This window comes from Arabidopsis lyrata, assembly GCF_000004255.2.
Source record: "Arabidopsis lyrata subsp. lyrata unplaced genomic scaffold ARALYscaffold_5, whole genome shotgun sequence".
NCBI classification, from domain to species: Eukaryota; Viridiplantae; Streptophyta; class Magnoliopsida; order Brassicales; family Brassicaceae; genus Arabidopsis; species Arabidopsis lyrata.
The window spans coordinates 10,660,349-10,671,785 of record NW_003302551.1 but is presented as its reverse complement, the minus strand read 5'-3'; the positions used below and the strand labels follow the sequence as shown (position 1 = coordinate 10,671,785).

The 11,437-nt window shown below is 40.2% G+C and overlaps 1 long non-coding RNA gene across 11 annotated transcripts; it reads right to left on the bottom strand.

Moving 5' to 3' along the window:
- Nucleotides 1-5,703: 5,703 nt before the first annotated feature.
- Nucleotides 5,704-10,536, bottom strand: LOC9311709. Of its 11 annotated transcripts, none has more exons than XR_002331628.1 (13): nucleotides 10,171-10,536; nucleotides 9,716-10,029; nucleotides 9,500-9,629; nucleotides 8,798-9,324; nucleotides 8,382-8,512; nucleotides 8,002-8,298; nucleotides 7,634-7,712; nucleotides 7,213-7,515; nucleotides 6,885-7,034; nucleotides 6,731-6,792; nucleotides 6,358-6,650; nucleotides 6,198-6,284; nucleotides 5,704-6,104 (listed from the first exon to the last, which is right to left on the bottom strand). It is a non-coding gene; the product is annotated as an uncharacterized LOC9311709 (long non-coding RNA). The 11 variants fall into 11 exon arrangements; XR_002331624.1 differs by having other exon boundaries at nucleotides 6,358-6,647; XR_002331627.1 differs by having other exon boundaries at nucleotides 6,358-6,619.
- Nucleotides 10,537-11,437: the final 901 nt, after the last annotated feature.

Here is an 11,437-nt window from a genome sequence, read left to right as displayed (position 1 = left end):
CCGTCCAGGCATAAGTTTTACAAAAAAAGAGAGAAGAATCAAAACAAGTCCAGAACATAAAAGAAGGGACGCCTCGGGATCATTTATCCAGCCCCTCGTCAGGAACAAGCGCAGCCTCGGAGCCCAGGTTCGTCCCTGCTTGATCGATAACTCCAACTTCGATCGCCTCACCTTCCACCGATCTATTCCCAAGGCTATCGTGAACGGAGTCGGGCGACACCGGAGGAATCTTCAAAGTTTCGAGCAGCTCGACCGCAAGCTGAGAGTACTCCGCCTCGGCATCCCCAAACTCTTCTTGCCATGCCTCCACTTCTTTCTTTTCGTCCTCGATCGTCTCGCCCCCCTCAAGCTCGGCAATCAGCTCGGCGTTAGCCTTAGCAAGGGAGAAGTACATGTATCGATCAGCGACCTGGTCGAACTGTTCCAGCTTCGCCTCGATCGTTTTGAAACATCTTGGCGAACTCTTCGGTAACCTCCCTTTTGGCAGCCTTCCTGGCTCGGGCAACCTCGGCTTCCCGAAGGGACTTCTCCTCGGCAAACAGACGGTTGAGGCGCTCAATCTCCGCTTTGGCTTTCTGCCGAATTCGAGCGTTCTCCTCGGCATCCTTCTGCCTTGCTTCCCGCTCGGCCGTAACCAAAGCCTCGGCCTTTCGCCTCGCTGCAGTCGCCTCAGTTACTCTCCTTTCCGATTCCGCGCGGGCTATCTCGAACTGCTCGTTAGCAGCTTCGTGCTGGCGATGCGTAGACTCGTAAGAACGGACCAGCGTGTTCATCGAGGAGAAAGCCTGGGAATAAAATGGCAAAACGTGTCAGGAACGGAAGTACTTCGAAACAAGAAGCTCAAAGAACAATTACCTTTAGAAAGTTGGCCGAAGTCTCGGCGTATATTTCCGCCTCGGCCAAATTCTCAGGGCCCATCAACAGCGGCCATGCACACGAAGCAACAAGGTTGGCCGAAGCCACCTTGTCCTTGTAAATCGGCCGAGAGCTACTGTGATCACTCTTCGACTTCTTCCTCTTCTCGGTAGAGTGTTCGCCCCGAGGACGTTTTCCCTTAGACTTGGCCTGTCTACCAGCAGCCAAGCCAACCACGACTTCGGTATGTTCGACCTCGGGAGCTTGAACTCCACTGTCCCCAGCTGGGACATCACCAGACGCTTCGGGAGGAACCGAAGTAGCCGCTAGATCAACCCCAGATCCTTTGGGGCCAAAAACCACCTCGGGCCTGCTATCCGCCTCGGGCGGATTGGATGCCTCGAGCCTTTCAGACCCCTCGGTCAAAGGTTTGAAAATCGCCTCGAGGGCTCTTTTCTGCTCGGCCGCTTCCCTCTCTGCAGCCTTTTTCTCCCTCAGCGTCATCTTTGCCTTCTGCATCTCCATGAAACCGCTTAATCGGTGATCCGAAGAGGATGATAATGACGAGCAGGACACGCCGCGGAGTAGTGAGTATAAAATGTTTGGACCAGTGACACTTCCGGGAAGCCAACTCCTCGTGAATGTCCAAAAGGTCTTCGGGGACGAACTCAAGAAACGTCGGATTGCGATCTGAAAATAAAAGCAAATGGGGTTAGGATAAATCGATCAAGTCTCAACAAAAGAAAATTCAAACGCTTCGGATAAACTACCAATTATGCCCCATTTCGTAACAATTTTATCGAGGCAGTCCTCGGGAACAGAGTCTTCATCTATCGCGACAAAGAAGAAGTGATCAGTATACTTCTCATCTTTGCTCGGGAACCCGCCGATAATCTTCTTATTCTTACTCGGCGAGATGTAATATCTCTCTAAGGGACCCGGGTTACGACGAATTTCTAGAAAATTCCTCAGATGCCTGAGGGATAAGGCCTTATCCGCCTCGAAACTCCTCACCAAGATCCCAACAAGGTGTCGCAACCCGCGAGTCGAGATCTGAGCTAACGCGATCTTGAACGACCATAGGTATTCAACGATCAGCCTTGGAAGAGGGAACCACAGAAAGCAGAAATAAAAAAACCCCTCGTACAACGTGAAGAACCCCGCGGGAGGATTGTCAGCTCGTTCGTTCGGGGTTGGAAGCCTTAGAGTGACCCCTTTGCTGAAACCGAACCGAGCTCTCAAATCTCTAAGGGAGTCCTCGGTGGATAGCGTAGAACCAGGAGGGTCAGGCCTTTTAACCTTTCTGGCTCGTTTCATCTTCTGCTGCTGAGCCTTAGCCGCTTGCATCCTGGCCCGAAGCATTCTTGCCTCTGCGTCGGAGTCATAATGAATCGCCTCGGCCTTAACAAGGAGCAAAGGCGGTTCGGGAACGTCCTTCCAGCAAGAACCCCCAGCTTCATCCGTAGCCGGAGGACGCATCCTCCTCTCGTTTAACGTTGCCTCGGGGTCATCAGGAAACTCTTTATCCCGAGCCACGTTCGCAATTGAATCTTCCCGAGCCACAAATCGGCTCGAATCTCGGCCCTCGGAAGACGATCCCGCTGCGCTATCTCCATTCGGCTCGGAGCGATCTGAAAGACTAGCCTCGGGTCCTTCCGAGGGACTGCTCCAAACCATCTTCCTTTCGTGAACGGGAATGTGTCTGCTTCGGGACGAATCGCTCGAATCGGAAAGTGACATCTTTTGCCTCGGGTAAATTGAAAGGAATCGGAGAAACAAGACTTTGAAATCAGAAAAATACAAATCTAAGATCTAGCACGGCGGAGGAACGACGGAAAGTAAAACTAAGCAAAGGAAATTAAAGAGATCAAGATCAGAGAGAAAAGAAGCGAACCTTAGAATTTTTCCTTGCAGATTGCGAAATGAGGAAATGAAGTAGGAGTCGAATATTTATAGAATGCTTTCGCGCGTCGGGCACGCACGAGTTTAATAATATTTCGCATCCGCCCAAGTCTCAGGCGCGTCGGGTGCGCGTGACTAACATTAAGATACTTCGCATCCGCACGGGTCTCGAGAATCAGCAGAGGACTCTTCCACTTCTCGAGGTAGAATCTCAACCGTCACACGCGCCAGAAGAAGATGAAGCGTCAAAGGGATTCGAATCGTCAAGAGAATCAGAATCACCGAAGGACACTAACCATCTTTGAAACATTGAAAATTTTGCGAGATACAAGGACGGGCTCGGAACAAAGTTTAAAACGGCTCGGACTAACAGTCGTGAAGCTCATCGTTTGCTCCTCAAATCAACGAGCTGGGGGGCTAACTGTTGGGGTCGGATTCCATCCCTAGCACCGAGCCGGATTCGGACGCCTCGGGGAACTTCTGAGGATCACCTCGGGGAATCGTACCAACCACTTCGGAGGAAACGAGCCATCACCTCGGTGCAAGGTGCCATTCACCTCGGGCCAGTACAACGATCGCCTCGGGAAACGCCCGTAGCCTGCTCGGGATCTGCTAGCCAGCTTGTGAACCCGAGCCGGCTCTCTTCAAGTACCCGAGCTGGTTCATGCCAGGATGCCCGAGCTGGCTCCTTCTGTGCGCCCAAGCCGCTTTCCCTCGGAAGCCCGAGCTGCGCATCTCTTATCTCCAAGCCGATTAATCAAGTTACCCGAGGTTAAGTCTTCATCGTCACCCGAGGCAAAGACTTAGTAAATATTCGTCTTCAAAGTATCATTTCCAAGCAAGGCGTCATGTCCGAAAAAGAAGGATCATTTCCGATAGACCCGGAAATGATAAGGAAGAATCTCAAAGGATCAACTCAAATCGGGAAATCTTCCAAGAAACTCCGAAGAATAAGGAAACTATCCAAAATCCGCGATATTCTAAGCCGACTTCAAGATAAATGGAAATCTTCCGAGAATATCGCTGGAGAGGCGGTTTACCACCCCTATAAAAAGAGACTCAAGGCTCTCGCAGAGGGGCAAGCAAGATCGCTCTAGAATTTACACTACGCAAAGCTCTCACAGCACAAACATCTTTTTCTTTTACGATCAAACTCTTGTACGATCAAAGTCATCTTTTTCTTAATAATATCAAGAACACCATCTTTGGTATCAATTGATTCTGTCGTTCTTTGAGAATTCTCGCGAATCGTATCCCTAAATTAAAACCCTAGACAAATCTCGATTGTGTTAGTTTCGACTTCCACACCATACATCATGGCAAAATGTTAATGAGTTTTTTTTTTCCACAAACCAAAAGCCTTCCTATGTTATTGACACTAATCTTTGGTAGATGAAAAAAAAAAAAAAATGACACTAATCTTTGGAGAGGTTTTAGAGAATGAGAAAAATTTGGAAGCTTGATTAATAAATGTTTTTGGCAATAGAGAAAGAATATCTGTGCACAAAAAGAAAACATATTGAACCATTAATATTAGAAAGATCTACAAAATATTATATAAAATAAAATATAAATAAAAAATGAGAAATAGTTCTTAAAAAGGGAGAAATGGGCTGTTAAATAAGAAATATTACACACCCTCTTTCCTCTTTTAAGAACCCTTATAATATTCTATTATTATTTTGTATATCAAAATTGTTAAGAGCCCTATGTAAGAGCCCCTTGTTGGAGGTGGTCTAATTTGTTGTCTTTTTTTATTTCTTAATAAAAACATTTCTATTCACACATTGAAAATTGGGTGCTTAGCTCAGAGACAAAATTGGGAGAGCAAATTAGCTAAAAGACAATAGTCTAAAACAATGGATAAACTACTTTAAAATTGGGTCTAAAGTTCAAAAAAATTACACAAAAACCAGTCTTGAATATTATCATGCGCGTGAAAATAACTTAGTTGACTTTTTGTCCAAAAGCATTTAGTTCTGACATATATTTAATGCAAGTAGACATTTATTGACAGTGAGACTAATATTAATCGTTGTTTTCTCTAACTAGAGAAGTTTTAGCACGCTATAAACATATATTACATGTCATTAACATTTGTACACATGTTAACACATATATAAAGCGTTAAAAATAGTTATAGTATTAAGTTATTCGATCTATATATACATGCAAATATATATATAGAGCGTTATTAACATGGGCATAACATAAACATGTACATAGAGGGTTAAATTTATTTATATGCATATAAACACGTACATAAAGCGTTATTAACCTTTGTATACATGTAAACACATATATAGAGCGTTATTTAGAGACCAAAATATCATTGGAATCATAAGTTTCGTCGGATTTTTCAAAGATTTCGTCTGTTTTCGTCGAATTGTCACCGGAATTTTCGCCGGATTCCATCGACTTGTCACCAGATCTGCATCAAATTCTATCAAGTCATCACTACATCTTAGGTGTGATTCGTCATCCCAATAATACTGATTAAATTTCATCATCGCTAGCGGGTTTCCGTCGTTGAACCAACGTCATCGAATCATCAAATGTAATCACAATTTCTTTCGTCTATAGCAAATCTGTTATTAGAGACAAAAACTAACAAGATGCATGATAAATCTTGAATAAATGAAAAATCAATTACGATAAATTCCAAAACTCAATCATGTTTAATAATTCAAAAAGATAAGAGAGAAAGAATAGAGCAAAAATATTTTTTTTTTCTGGAAAAATAGAGCACTATTAACATAAATAGACAATCAAAAATTCGAGAAAAGTAAACGAAAACAATTATATCTTGGCTAGCTAAGTTTGTAGAGTTAAAAAATACGCTTTTCCATCTCGAAAAATGATCAAAATCATTCATTTGTCTCAGGTAATAGGTTGACTATGAAATGAGATGGTGGGGCGCGTGAGGTTAAAATGGACAAAAAAAAGTGGCTAAAATTATCATTGTTATGGATTTTACTAAAAAACTTATTTCTCTCTGATTCCTTGTCTCCCAGCTAATTTGCTCATTATATAACTAAATCAAAATTATAAAATAATAACACTTGAATGATTCCACACAGTAACATTTGCGAAACATGAATCACTTTCTTATCTTTTAAGGCTCCTTTGTTCTCTATGTCTTACAAAAACTCAATTGTTGTTTTTCGTATCAGCGTGGCGGTGTATCAACCTCTTTTCCATCGGTTAAAAAGCAGAGCCATAGGGAAAAGGAGTTACCAACGCAGCTTCCAATAGTTATCCTCAGAATTTCCATCAGTCTGTTCAGCCATTTCATTAAACCGTTGCTCCTGAACATGTGGTTAATCTGCGCTTGGTCCTCGTCCCTACTGAGACAAAAATCCAGAAATGAAACCAGACTAGGTAGACACTACAACATCTAAGCTGTTTTAAACAGTCATGATGTGTCAACTGTCAAGTACCTGGCACTTACTATACTCGCAGAAACTGCATTTGTCTTATTCATATCATTTCAAAGCTTCTTTGTCATAACTAGTTTCCTTGAAGGCCTATACATAGTCTCACAAATATTATATAACATACCATATAACTATTAAGAACTAGTTATGTATTCATGGTTACCATTATGAGACCACCATTGCAAGGGAAGTTCTCAGAGAGGAAGTCCATCACTATGGGGAAGCAGACCATGCTTGTCAACCCATCAACAAGATTGCCACTACTTCCACTTGTTCCGTCCTTCTCAGCAATATCAGCTTTGTTTCCAATAACGATGTATGTGATGGGAAGAAAACCAGGCCCACCAGAAGAAAGGAGGAGCTGAAACTGTTCTAGTTACTGAAACTTCAGAGCCCCCCATTTCTACAAATTAGTTTTTGTTCTTCTGTGGGAAAGATCATGAACAAAATCAACTGCTGCAAAATTAACAGTCACATAAATGGCAACAAACATAGAATAAAATGATAGTATTTGAGACATAATTGAAAAGACACACCTTTAATTTATGAATAGAACAGTGAGCGGAAATCTTTTTCTCTCTCATGACCTGGTATATAACTGATAACAACAAAGGTGGTTGTTAACTATTGAACCATATATTACTTCTACTGATAGATATTCTTCAAAAAGGGCATAACTTTCTCTACTACCTTCACAAAATGTCACAAGGTTCTCTTTTCCTCATTACATGATAATAAATGAGCATGTCGCCAAAAGTGGACCCAAAAGAAGACATTTCAAAGAGCACAACACATAATCGTAGGTCTCAAAGGGAATATGGGAAATCGCCTCACGAATGCCTTTTAAGAGTATGCAAAGGAAATCAGCGCTCTGGGAATTTTTGGAGATAATTTCAAATTCTTTATACTTTGATCCTAGCTGATAAAGAACTTTATAAGAAAAGCTTTAAAAACTTGAAACTCGAAACAAAGAACGCATGAACGGAAAATGGATTATGAATAATATATGAGTGTTTACCATTTTCCTGAGATCTTTAGGTAGCCGTGTCGCCAGAACTGCAAAGTACTCTTGCTCCCGAAAAATTGGAGTTTATAAGGCTATCAAGGCGATTAAATCTGTCTTAAACAACCTGGAAGATATTTCTTTAAGTCAAATTTTCTAATAGAAAAGTTTGATCAAATTAGAAAGAAAAGAAAAATTGTGTTTATCTCATCTATGTTATGTTCATAGCCGGCAATAATCTTTGGAAGCTTCCTTTCTTTCAGCAGAAGGATAATCATTTAATCAAGATCAAGCTTGGATATGAATAAGTTCACCAGCCTGTCAAGAAAACAATGGATGGGTTAATAAATTTCTATAAAAATGTAGGAAACATAACATCTCGTCACAAGATAGCAAAATTTTAAAGACGAATAGATATCTGAGAAAGAGGGTTTACATAGGGCCGGATACCATGAAGACCTCTCTTCTCTGACCAGGCATAGCAATGCTACTTGATTCAAACTCTACCCTGAAATCTGAAAGCATGAAGCATTTCTCTTATTCAGTTGATCTTGGAAATATACTAGAACAGTGAGCCGATATAGGGTTTAGTGGTGTTGTATTTTAAGAGTCCCATGTACTACGAACCCTCAAGTTTAGGGTATTGATGTTCTAGCAAAACCTGGACAACGACAAATTAAAAAATGGCAGTAAAAGTATATCCATGCTTTCTATAAAACTTACTAGTGTATATAGCAGCATTTAACTCTACTGAAATAGACATACCAATTTGTTTTAGCTATAGGCCTTTATAATTTCTTTTACCTTATAGACATACCAATTTGTTTCCAATGTAACTAGGACGTTTCCATGGTAACCTGGTATTCATGGCTACATGAGAAAAACATATAATTCTCCCATAAGGTAGTAATTATGGAAAAGGAACATAGTAAACATATTTGTAATTACTATTATATCTCAAGGCATTACCAAGTAAGCGAGGATTCAAAGAACTAATTATGCAAAAAATTTGGTAGTAATATGTGGGGAAAATTGGTCTGAAAACTAAGCTGAAACTTCCATCAAGCATATTAATCAAAGCTAGCCAACCATCAACAAGCTCTGCAACACATGTGATTAGCCAGATTATAAAAATAATCTTGAATCATTTTTACAGAACCTGAACTGTAGAATAAGTAGATTACCAGAGGTAGATCTAGCAAGGGCATGATGTCATTCATCTTTTCCATTTTTTTGAGCTCCACCTTAAGCGTCTCAAGATCTTCCTCCTATTCTTAAAGCAGCTATCCTCTCGTTTCATAGATTCTTTAGCTTCCTACAAAATCAGAATGGAGTCAGTGTTCTTGCTTATCTTTACAATCAAAACAGTTCTCCACTGAAATAGTTCAGTTTTACTTTTTTTCTTAAATAGAAAGTTCCATAAAAAAGCAAGGATACAAATTTACTCAAGGGGATACTGACAAATTTCCAGAATAAGAGAGACAAAAGCCTCCTCTTTCTGCTTATAATCCCAAATCAAAATTAGTTACTAAATACAATCAAAATAGGCCAACACAAGCAATACATGATGCAGCCAGTAATACACAGAGAAAAAGCACACCTGAAACTAGGCTGATTGTTTCTTTGTGTTTGCATTTAAGGTATTATAACATGGAAACGCAAACACTTGGATCGTACTCACGACTATGAAAAAGGAAAAAATCATAAACTGTTTTGCATTAACTAGACACAAACGATCAGCATCAAACTTTGTGGAATATAATTAAAATAATTGTTAACTTCGTTCAGTGAAATCAAGATTTCAACTGTGTAGCTCTCTGCATAGTGGCTTAACCACCAGTGGCAGAGCTCTGATCATCCTCTGAAGATCATGAATCCTCGAGTTTGAATCATTTTTATCATCTTTAGCCCTCAGCTTGGGGTATTGATATATTCTATCAGAACCTAGACAAAGACAAATTAATAATTGGCAGTGAAACAGTGAGTATAACAAACATTTAACTCAACTGATTGTGATATTTTCTCTTATTCTGGTTGTTTTTCTTCTCCAACCATTAGTCGAAGATCCTCAATCTCGGTACGAGTTTGCTCTAGTTGTTGTGCTACGTTGAATACCTCGTTCTTTAGCTGTAAGAATTGATATAGATCATATCTCCATCCTCCAGAAAATTATAGGTCAATTGGAATGTGTACAAGAAAATTAATAAATGCAGAGAGAAATTATAAGTGTAACTGCAATAGCAAAGAAGATGATTTTTATAACAGTGAAGCCATGGTAAAACCTATTTCCTAAGATCTTAACCTGGTGATTGGATTATATCGAGCTACAATTTCAACCTCGAGGTCCTTCTCCGTCAGTAATGCAGTTGTGATAGAATCAATCGAAGCCTAACCAGGCTTCTCAACTCACTTTCCAGTTTGGCCAACTCCCGCTGCAAATATTTACTAAAACTTTTTATCACAAAATACAAAGAAATTTACCGGATATATAAAAGAATGTAACAAAAGCAAAGCAGACAGGGATATATTGGAGCAGTGAACTTAGTTTGTGTTGTATTCTCAGAGTCCCCTGTACGGGACACCCTCAGCTTGAGGTATTGATGTTCCATCGGAACCTGGACAAAGACATACTAATATTTGGTAGTGACATAACATCTACGCTTTATGTAAAACTAACAAGTGAAGTGAATATAACAGACATTGAATTCTACTGAGAATTTTGATAGTGTCTCTTTTTCGGGTTGTTTTCTTCTCCAACCATTCGTCAAAGATTCTCAATCTCGGTGCGAGCTTGCTCTACTTGTCGTGTAGTTGGAGTACCTCTTTCTTCAGCTGTAATTAGAAATGAGATAGATCATAACTCAAACCTCCAAAAAACAATAGATCCATTAGATTGTGAACAAGACAAAAACTCAATTCTCATTATACAAATTCCAAAAATCTCTTTAAGAAAATTAATCAAATCTCGATTACCTTAACGATGGGGACTTAACCAGAAAAGAATCCTGAAGGTATAACGAGTATTGTTACCGTTGATGGAAGTCTCTCTGGCGAACACGATCAATGCTTTCTCCTTCTTCTTCCTCAGGATCTCGTCTTTTCTCCTTCAAAAAATCTTCCTTCTTCAACATCGCCTCCTATTGCACTAGATCTTTCTCTAACGGCTTCGTTTCTTTCCTCTTCGCTGAGATCGACGACAACGGAAGCTCGACGCTTTTCTACAGCTTCTCAATTACTTCACCGGAGATGGAGATGTTAGAATTTGGTAGAGCGTCTGAGAGCCCCAACGGTCATAATTCGAAATCCAAACTGGTAACTTTTGTGAATTTAAAAGACTCTTGGTCTCCAAGGCTTACGCCTTACGCGAGTTATATCACTCGTTTCGATTTTTTCTGACCGTTTGAACTTTGAAGAGTGTTTCTTCAATTAAACCAAACCAATTTCACAAAACCAAATTCTCAAAACTGATTCTTTTGGTTCGCATTAAACCGTTTAGTTTAGTTTAAAATTGGTTTGGTTTTATTGAAGAACACAAATTGGTTAATTAATAACGTAACCAATTCGTCATCAACTACCATTTCCTTGGCCAATGGTGCTCTTCTCTGAGACTAGAGGAATCACTGAAAAAATCAGACTGACTATTTTCGCAAAAAGTTCCGGTGAAATCCGCCGGGAGTTCTCAATTTTTGGAAAAGAAGTAGCTTTTTGTAGTTATTGAGACGGAGATTCCAAGGTCAAGGGAGATATCAGAGACATTGTTGTTACTAGAAACGAATCTAGATCACGATAAAGATGTACCCGAGTGGAAAGACCAGATCACGATCTGAGGCTTAATCTCTAGCGCCTTGTTAGGGATTTTGTTCTGTATCATTACACATAAACTCAATCTAACAATCGGAATCATTCATTCGCTTAATGTAGCTGCTGGCCTTCTCGGATTCTTCTTCGTCAAGTCGTGGATTGGCTTCTTGTCTAAATTAGCGGTAAAAATCGTTACTTGCTTGAAAATGGGTCAATACTAATCTTCTTGATTTGATTACGTTTAGTTTCCTGTGTGTTGATGATGAGAGAATCATTCAAAATATAATAAGTTATTCTAGCTACTGTGCAAGTTTAATATGGATCCACTTGATGACTTTGCTGAAGGGAACTGTAGCTATTCGAGATTGATGATGATCAAGTGTGATTTTTTAGTCTTCTGATAGTGATATGTATTGTGCCTAATCTGATATAGTTTCTT